The 10,555-nt window shown below is 31.1% G+C and overlaps 1 long non-coding RNA gene across 2 annotated transcripts; it reads right to left on the bottom strand.

The window, feature by feature from the left end:
* Nucleotides 1-4,368: 4,368 nt before the first annotated feature.
* Nucleotides 4,369-10,555, bottom strand: LOC131930088 (uncharacterized). 2 transcript variants are annotated; one of them, XR_009384082.1, is made up of 5 exons: nucleotides 10,378-10,555; nucleotides 5,578-5,697; nucleotides 5,262-5,409; nucleotides 4,799-4,861; nucleotides 4,369-4,507 (listed from the first exon to the last, which is right to left on the bottom strand). It is a non-coding gene; the product is annotated as an uncharacterized LOC131930088 (long non-coding RNA). The 2 variants fall into 2 exon arrangements; XR_009384081.1 differs by lacking the exon at nucleotides 10,378-10,555 and adding an exon at nucleotides 6,740-6,832.

Here is a 10,555-nt window from a genome sequence, read left to right on the forward strand (position 1 = left end):
TGTCAGTTTTCTTCTTTATTTAGTCGACATCTAAAGTTAAAACAAAACAGTTGCCTACCTCTGCAAAAGTCAATGTAGCCCAATTACGGCCAGTGTAGCAATTAGCAACATCAAAGTTGATTTGAATTCCTTGCAACATTCATTCCATACTTCTCTAGTGTGGAGGTGTTTATTATTAATATTATCCTGTTTGTTTGATACGTTTCTTTAACAACAATATTATTAACCATAGGCACTTTTTGCCTGGGGTACAAACTGGGTCCCAGTATTCTCTGGTAAACAATTAAGTTCTTTTCCAAATATGTGCTCACTAAGAGAAACATCATTCCTAGATTGTTTTATTTTTAGTATTTTGTTGTTTTTTACAGAGTTTCAGCTGTTTTAATGTCAAATGGTGCTAGGAATACTATAACTACATAGAACACTTTTCAACTTTCAATCACTAACACTAACATCTTTTGTACACAGTAAGAAAACCAAATTCATCAAATTTAGAGAAATAATTTATTTATCAAACCTAACAATTGCATATAAAGCCAAAAATGTATAGGCCTATATCAAGACTATTGCAATTATGGGCGTTTGCAGATTCTTGTTTTAACTATGGTAGATGGACGTATTAGTTGCCTTTTACATCACTTTTCACTTCCTGAAACAAAACAAAATGATTTTCTTAAAAATTCATCTGAAATAATGACATTAGCAAAAAAAACAAAACATCTTTAGTTTAATAAATCAAAACAAAACAAGAAAAAAGTGATTGAATGAAATGAATCATGGCATAGGTATCTATAAAATTTAAAGGTAAAAAATTTAAGTTCTTGTAAGGATACATGAGCTAGAGAAATAAACTAATAGGCCTAATTTAAATAATGTAATTCATTTCTCCCAAAAGACTACATGTATCCTTAAGAAAGCCTTAAAATGTATCAATATTTACCTTGTATAAATTCTTCTGTGCAGCTACTGTATCAGCTTGACGCTCATTAAGTATGCCTAGTTCCTTTACAGAGTTTCAGCTGTTTTAATGTCAAATGGTGCTAGGAATACTATAACTACATAGAACACTTTTCAACTTTCAATCACTAACACTAACATCTTTTGTACACAGTAAGAAAACCAAATTCATCAAATTTAGAGAAATAATTTATTTATCAAACCTAACAATTGCATATAAAGCCAAAAATGTATAGGCCTATATCAAGACTATTGCAATTATGGGCGTTTGCAGATTCTTGTTTTAACTATGGTAGATGGACGTATTAGTTGCCTTTTACATCACTTTTCACTTCCTGAAACAAAACAAAATGATTTTCTTAAAAATTCATCTGAAATAATGACATTAGCAAAAAAAAAAAAACATCTTTAGTTTAATAAATCAAAACAAAACAAGAAAAAAGTGATTGAATGAAATGAATCATGGCATAGGTATCTATAAAATTTAAAGGTAAAAAATTTAAGTTCTTGTAAGGATACATGAGCTAGAGAAATAAACTAATAGGCCTAATTTAAATAATGTAATTCATTTCTCCCAAAAGACTACATGTATCCTTAAGAAAGCCTTAAAGTGTATCAATATTTACCTTGTATAAATTCTTCTGTGCAGCTACTGTATCAGCTTGACGCTCATTAAGTATGCCTAGTTCCTTTACAGAGTTTCAGCTGTTTTAATGTCAAATGGTGCTAGGAATACTATAACTACATAGAACACTTTTCAACTTTCAATCACTAACACTAACATCTTTTGTACACAGTAAGAAAACCAAATTCATCAAATTTAGAGAAATAATTTATTTATCAAACCTAACAATTGCATATAAAGCCAAAAATGTATAGGCCTATATCAAGACTATTGCAATTATGGGCGTTTGCAGATTCTTGTTTTAACTATGGTAGATGGACGTATTAGTTGCCTTTTACATCACTTTTCACTTCCTGAAACAAAACAAAATGATTTTCTTAAAAATTCATCTGAAATAATGACATTAGCAAAAAAAAAAAAACATCTTTAGTTTAATAAATCAAAACAAAACAAGAAAAAAGTGATTGAATGAAATGAATCATGGCATAGGTATCTATAAAATTTAAAGGTAAAAAATTTAAGTTCTTGTAAGGATACATGAGCTAGAGAAATAAACTAATAGGTCTAATTTAAATAATGTAATTCATTTCTCCCAAAAGACTACATGTATCCTTAAGAAAGCCTTAAAATGTATCAATATTTACCTTGTATAAATTCTTCTGTGCAGCTACTGTATCAGCTTGACGCTCATTAAGTATGCCTAGTTCCTTTACAGAGTTTCAGCTGTTTTAATGTCAAATGGTGCTAGGAATACTATAACTACATAGAACACTTTTCAACTTTCAATCACTAACACTAACATCTTTTGTACACAGTAAGAAAACCAAATTCATCAAATTTAGAGAAATAATTTATTTATCAAACCTAACAATTGCATATAAAGCCAAAAATGTATAGGCCTATATCAAGACTATTGCAATTATGGGCGTTTGCAGATTCTTGTTTTAACTATGGTAGATGGACGTATTAGTTGCCTTTTACATCACTTTTCACTTCCTGAAACAAAACAAAATGATTTTCTTAAAAATTCATCTGAAATAATGACATTAGCAAAAAAAAAAAAACATCTTTAGTTTAATAAATCAAAACAAAACAAGAAAAAAGTGATTGAATGAAATGAATCATGGCATAGGTATCTATAAAATTTAAAGGTAAAAAATTTAAGTTCTTGTAAGGATACATGAGCTAGAGAAATAAACTAATAGGCCTAATTTAAATAATGTAATTCATTTCTCCCAAAAGACTACATGTATCCTTAAGAAAGCCTTAAAATGTATCAATATTTACCTTGTATAAATTCTTCTGTGCAGCTACTGTATCAGCTTGACGCTCATTAAGTATGCCTAGTTCCTTTACAGAGTTTCAGCTGTTTTAATGTCAAATGGTGCTAGGAATACTATAACTACATAGAACACTTTTCAACTTTCAATCACTAACACTTACATCTTTTGTACACAGTAAGAAAACCAAATTCATCAAATTTAGAGAAATAATTTATTTATCAAACCTAACAATTGCATATAAAGCCAAAAATGTATAGGCCTATATCAAGACTATTGCAATTATGGGCGTTTGCAGATTCTTGTTTTAACTATGGTAGATGGACGTATTAGTTGCCTTTTACATCACTTTTCACTTCCTGAAACAAAACAAAATGATTTTCTTAAAAATTCATCTGAAATAATGACATTAGCAAAAAAAAAAAAACATCTTTAGTTTAATAAATCAAAACAAAACAAGAAAAAAGTGATTGAATGAAATGAATCATGGCATAGGTATCTATAAAATTTAAAGGTAAAAAATTTAAGTTCTTGTAAGGATACATGAGCTAGAGAAATAAACTAATAGGTCTAATTTAAATAATGTAATTCATTTCTCCCAAAAGACTACATGTATCCTTAAGAAAGCCTTAAAGTGTATCAATATTTACCTTGTATAAATTCTTCTGTGCAGCTACTGTATCAGCTTGACGCTCATTAAGTATGCCTAGTTCCTTTACAGAGTTTCAGCTGTTTTAATGTCAAATGGTGCTAGGAATACTATAACTACATAGAACACTTTTCAACTTTCAATCACTAACACTAACATCTTTTGTACACAGTAAGAAAACCAAATTCATCAAATTTAGAGAAATAATTTATTTATCAAACCTAACAATTGCATATAAAGCCAAAAATGTATAGGCCTATATCAAGACTATTGCAATTATGGGCGTTTGCAGATTCTTGTTTTAACTATGGTAGATGGACGTATTAGTTGCCTTTTACATCACTTTTCACTTCCTGAAACAAAACAAAATGATTTTCTTAAAAATTCATCTGAAATAATGACATTAGCAAAAAAAAAAAAACATCTTTAGTTTAATAAATCAAAACAAAACAAGAAAAAAGTGATTGAATGAAATGAATCATGGCATAGGTATCTATAAAATTTAAAGGTAAAAAATTTAAGTTCTTGTAAGGATACATGAGCTAGAGAAATAAACTAATAGGTCTAATTTAAATAATGTAATTCATTTCTCCCAAAAGACTACATGTATCCTTAAGAAAGCCTTAAAATGTATCAATATTTACCTTGTATAAATTCTTCTGTGCAGCTACTGTATCAGCTTGACGCTCATTAAGTATGCCTAGTTCCTTTACAGAGTTTCAGCTGTTTTAATGTCAAATGGTGCTAGGAATACTATAACTACATAGAACACTTTTCAACTTTCAATCACTAACACTAACATCTTTTGTACACAGTAAGAAAACCAAATTCATCAAATTTAGAGAAATAATTTATTTATCAAACCTAACAATTGCATATAAAGCCAAAAATGTATAGGCCTATATCAAGACTATTGCAATTATGGGCGTTTGCAGATTCTTGTTTTAACTATGGTAGATGGACGTATTAGTTGCCTTTTACATCACTTTTCACTTCCTGAAACAAAACAAAATGATTTTCTTAAAAATTCATCTGAAATAATGACATTAGCAAAAAAAAAAAAACATCTTTAGTTTAATAAATCAAAACAAAACAAGAAAAAAGTGATTGAATGAAATGAATCATGGCATAGGTATCTATAAAATTTAAAGGTAAAAAATTTAAGTTCTTGTAAGGATACATGAGCTAGAGAAATAAACTAATAGGCCTAATTTAAATAATGTAATTCATTTCTCCCAAAAGACTACATGTATCCTTAAGAAAGCCTTAAAATGTATCAATATTTACCTTGTATAAATTCTTCTGTGCAGCTACTGTATCAGCTTGACGCTCATTAAGTATGCCTAGTTCCTTTTGAGCAGTTAAGACAAATTAAGTAAATAATTCTAATTTGTATGACAAACCACAAAATGATAATGTGATATATATATATGTATATATATATATATATATATATATATATATATATATATATATATATATATATATATATATATATATATATATATATATATATATATATATATATATATATATATATATATATATATATGTGTATGTATGTATATATGTGTGTATGTATGTATGTACATTAGTACAAATCAAACAAACATACATATTGTATCAATCATCACAAATGACTTGGTCTTACTAGGTAAAATATTTTTTTTTAATACAATATTTATACAAATAAAAATCTATCTCAATCAACATGTTCAAAATAAACCAAAGTAAACTTGTGGTAACTTACCTGATTCAAGTTTGAGAGGATTCACCCAGTTCTGGCCACTGAAGCAGATTAGATGCTTTTATTATAATACTTGTGATATACTGATTGCAATTTAGTTTTAGTCCTGGAGATCTATCATAATCTATGTTGTAGGCACAGACTGTTAAACCTGGATAGTAATATTATAGAAGTAAATTATATCTAGTATAATATAAATATTTAAAAATATAAATGACACTAAATTATATTTATTATAATTGGAAATAAAAGTGGTACAATTAAGTTATAAAAAAAACAAATTATAAAATTTAAAGCAGCTTATTAATAATTGTCATACCTTTTCATGCTTTGATGTCTAATGTAAGTGATAACAGAGAAAGAACATCTTGTGTCATTTAGTATACTGTAGTCTTATTACTGGTAGAAATCAGATCTTCCTTTTTTTTTTTGGGTGAACCTGTATAAGAGAAATTACAACATGGATAAACACAATGAATTTCATATCTAATCCTCAACTAGTTATGAACCCAATCCTAACCTCACTTTTTTAAACCAATTTCTAAATATGTTTTTGGAACAAATTTATGTTAAGTCTACCTATTTTAGTGTTCAGATTATTAATAGTTATCAAAACCACCTCCAGTTGAAATTCAAGATACCTTTATAAAAATTATTATGACTAACTTTGTGTAGTTGTTATTTACAATATTTAGGCTATTTGTTTATATTATTTAAATTAATATTTCATGCATTGTTTTAAAAAGGCCTACTCTAATTTTGATTTTATGGTACAATCTGATAAAAAATAAGCTGCTACATCTGAAAATCATTACAACCTATTACAAAGGTCAATGCACAGACTTCCAAATTAATGATAAGGCCTGTATAAATACTGTATGTAATTACTAGCTCAATAATATTACTCTACGACCTATGTTTAGGACTTTAGGTATCAGACCTAACTCCTATAATTAGGTCTAATTAGGCTATTAAATAATTAATAGTATTGGATAAACAAGTATGGACCTTAGCTGAGAGCTGAATACTTAACTAAACATCATTTTAAAAATTATGGTAAGCTAAGTGAGTTGAACTATTTTATTTAGGTAGGTCTAGGCTATAATATACTCTATAGTTAGTCATAGCCGCAGAGTAGCGTATAGCATAAACATTTAAAATTAAATCTATAAGCAACATTAAGCCTCTGCCTTGTTGCCTAATTAAAAACTAAAGCCTAATAAGCCTTTCCTAATAATTTAAAATTAGGCCTTTGGCCTAATTTAAATAATTTAGCATATATATATATTATATATATATATATATATATATATATATATATATATATATATATATATATATATATATATATATATATATATATATATATATATATATAGGCTAAACTACTTGTAAGACCTAATAGATTAATGACTATAAGAGAGAGCGGCCTCTATACGATTTTATATAATATATGCTCGATCGATATCATAATAACTTACACTGATTACATTAATTTACATAAGGCCATAACATCGTAACTCTAATGGCTCATACTATTTCTATTAATAAAATAGGCTTGATCTAGTTTTAACTTAGGCCAGATTAGTAATTATAATTAAGTAGGCCATTTTATGACTTTATAATATTTTTAGTAGATGGCTGAGCCTTAAATTTAAATACTAAATAGATTTAGCCTACTAGAATCTAGGTCTATTGTAGGTCTAATAAATAATTTATTTTTCATTTAGAATTTCAGATCTCCTATTTATTATAATTGAGTCCCAATACATATGTGTACATGACCCGCTATTACATAGGCCTAAATAAATTATTTTTATTTGGATGCATCTATATTCTATTCGGACCCGGGTCCCAATCAGTAGCGTAGCGAGGGGGGGGGGGGGCGGGGGGACATATGTCCCCGGGCGCCGACCTTAGGGGGCGCCAAAATGGGTTGGAAAAATAAATTGAAAGGTTGAGGAGGGTGCAAATTGAAAGTTTGAGGGGGGGGGGGGTGTGCAAATCGAAAAGTTTGTCCCCGGGCGCCGGGAAGGGTCGCTACGCCTCTGGTCCCAATAGCCACGGCCGCTATTGGGACCCGTGTTCTAATAGCCTCGGCCGCTATTGGGACCAGCCAATAGAATTGTTAAGATTTAGTTATACAAAAATTCTTTTAAGATGCGGAATAGGCCTATATCTTTTCTATTGTGATTTTTTTCCTTGTAATTCTAAATTATTTATTGGGATCTTGCTTTAAGTACCCGATATCTTTCCTGACAAATGTAATGGCGAGCGGGTGTCATTAGGTCTATAATATAATTATGGCCTATGGTATGAACTTCTATGGCCGAGCGAATGTTGAGCGCGCATGTTAAAATGTGTTTTATTTATTTTTTCTTCTGTTAAACGTAATTTGATTTCATAGGTGTATCCGTCAATATATATATATATATATATATATATATATATATATATATATATATATATATATATATATAAAATTGTATAAAATAGCTCATGGGGTCATCCTTAAATGACATCACGCTTTTTTTGACGATTTTTACCTCCTCCCCTCCGTCATACATCGTCACAAAAAGCCAGACCCCCCCCCTTAAAATGGCGTCACATCTCAGCCTACAACCCCCTCCCTCTTATCACACACCCGTCACAAAATTACGGACCCCCCTCCCCCCTAAGAGTGTGACGTCATTTATGGACGACCATGGACTACAGCTCCCGGGCCCGTTTTCTTGAACACGAATATCTCGCATGCGTTGTAGTACGCTTTAATAGAAGCAATATGTAACATTTGAACTCACAATGCCCTTAAATCCGTTTTTCCCTCTTGCTGGGTTGGGAGGGGGGGGGGGAGGGGGAACTATGACGACGACAAATCTCGACAAGCTCATAGCTATGACGTATGCTGCTATACACTGTTCACATCTAAACCAAAGTGAACTCACAGTGACCCTGGCTACACCGTGTCGGTATTTTTCTTGCGCTGACCAGAAAACGCGAGCGGGCGATCAATGGAGCAACGATGTTTTTTTTTATATAATTGGCGTGTTTAAAAACCTAAGTCTAGAAAAAAAAATCTATTTAAAAAAATAAATTTAAAAAAGACACTTATGCAAACAACTCAATGGAATGTTAAACTTAGATAAATACACTTTACTTCACGCAAAAACGAGAGCTTTGATAGGTTCCGATCCCGTAACTGATCGAGATTCGGGAGGTAATGCGTCCTCCACTCGACCACGACGTCTTACGATATTACAAAATATTTAATGATTTTGTATACACTACTATATATAGCTAAATATAGGGTATTTAGAAATAGCAAAACAAGAACTAACGCTAGCTATTCCGCATAACTAATTACAATAAAAGACAACAAAATATGAGCAAATCCACAAGAAAAATCAAATAAACATAAAAGGTATAATTTTAATACAGTGCTTAACTAACTTAATGCCGGGTTCCAATAGCGGACGTGGCCAGGGGCGGATTAAGCTTGGGCGGGGCCCCGGGCTGAAACTTTTTGGGGGCCCCTTATTTTATATATATATATATATCCTAATCAGCATACCATTCAAGATATTAATGGATTATTTATAACTTATAGGAACATTCGACACCGATATTTACAAAACTGCTAATTTAAAAAGCTGTCAATTGTGTTCAATGAGCGGTAAATTGGCTACAAACATCTAACCTTCTACTTCTCTTCTTCTTTGATCTTAATATTAGTGTTGGAAGGGATCCCCTCCAATACAATTAAGTATACGTGTCAACTGGTTAGGCGCCATTGAGACCATTGACTGATTTCAACCTGCTTTTCTTTTTACTCTCTCGTACATACGAAGTATAGAGAAAGTCTTGTAATCGTGCAAAAAAAAAATCGAGATTTTTACAAATCTCGACGTTTTACACCTCACTGATACGGAAAAACATAATTTTGCAATCTTGTCCGCATGTCTCTCTGTGTGTGTGTGTGTAAACACGATAACGTGTGTCCGTTACAACTAGGTTGATGAAATTTTATATATAAGTATTTTATCAAAATCGTAGATCCCTATCAACTTTTGAGCGATTTCCGACAACCAGAAGTGGTACTTTTTCTATTTTGAATTTTTCAAAAGCCTATAACTTGAGTACTATTTCAGATAGATAAATGAAATTTCACACGTAAGTAAAAGATCTAATTCTCTTCGTTCTGTCAAATTTTGAGTAATTTCCGTTGACCGAAGTAGTAATTTACGCTATTTCCGATTTCTAAAAAAAAAAAAAAAACGCATGTAAATTTATAAAGTACTAATAATATTCCGCACTATTATGCACATTTTGTTTTGGCGTTCGCTTAATGCGCAGTTCTTTTTTCTATGAGATTCTATTCTATTTTATAAAAGATTAAGTATTTAAAATGGATTAAGAAACATAACTATATCCCGAGTTCCCATCCCCTGTTGTTTTATATAAGAATATTCGAGAAAGTTTAAGGGATCGCCGTGATTTTCTTACAGTTTCTAATACTGTTGACTCTCTACAAGCTCCCTAATAAAAGTCATTAGTATTAGAAACTGTAAGAAAATCACGGCGCCCCACGTTTTTGATCGCTTATAGTAGAGTGATCGCTTGCATTATTGTGATGTATAACAATTATTTTCTTTTTAGTTCAATCAGAAAACGTGGGTTTTTTTTTAACTTTTTTAATGATTATTATAGCATGGTTATATGTTGTCCCCCACACACACTAAAAAAACAGGCGAGATCCACCCGCTACGTCAGTAGCACTAAATAATATATGACTGTTTAGTTTAGGCCTGTAGAAGTTTCCGACCTCTGCTCCGCGATCTAGCCGGGTACCAGACGGTAAGACATTTCCCGCGTCTGGTGGTGGGGGAAGTAAAGCCTGGATAGGGCCTACGGATGGATAAGCGACCATCATGTAGTGTTTCAAACCAACATCTCAGTGAGCCTGATTCAGTTCAGCCATTTAGTTGGAGTTCACTACGTCGAGATCTCCCTGGCTAATGGGAGTGAAACTCCTGAGCCTGTATATCCGTGTCACGATAGTTATTGAACTGTAATTCAAGTTTTTATATTGGGCACGAGAAAGCTGGAAATGCATACTAACCTTGAACCAACGTAAATATCCATGAGAATATTATAATGTCGTTACAGAGCAGACGATAAAGACTGGTGGCACGTTTGATTATAGACGCAAAAAGAAAACAAAGAATATCAAACCACACTATGTAGGAAATTATCAATAACATACAGAGGTTAAACTAGGCCCAACTAAAACAGTAAGC

Source organism: Physella acuta, unplaced genomic scaffold (genome assembly GCF_028476545.2).
Source record: "Physella acuta isolate Inbredline_101_S28 unplaced genomic scaffold, ASM2847654v3 ptg001715l, whole genome shotgun sequence".
In the NCBI taxonomy this organism is placed as follows: Eukaryota; Metazoa; Mollusca; class Gastropoda; family Physidae; genus Physella; species Physella acuta.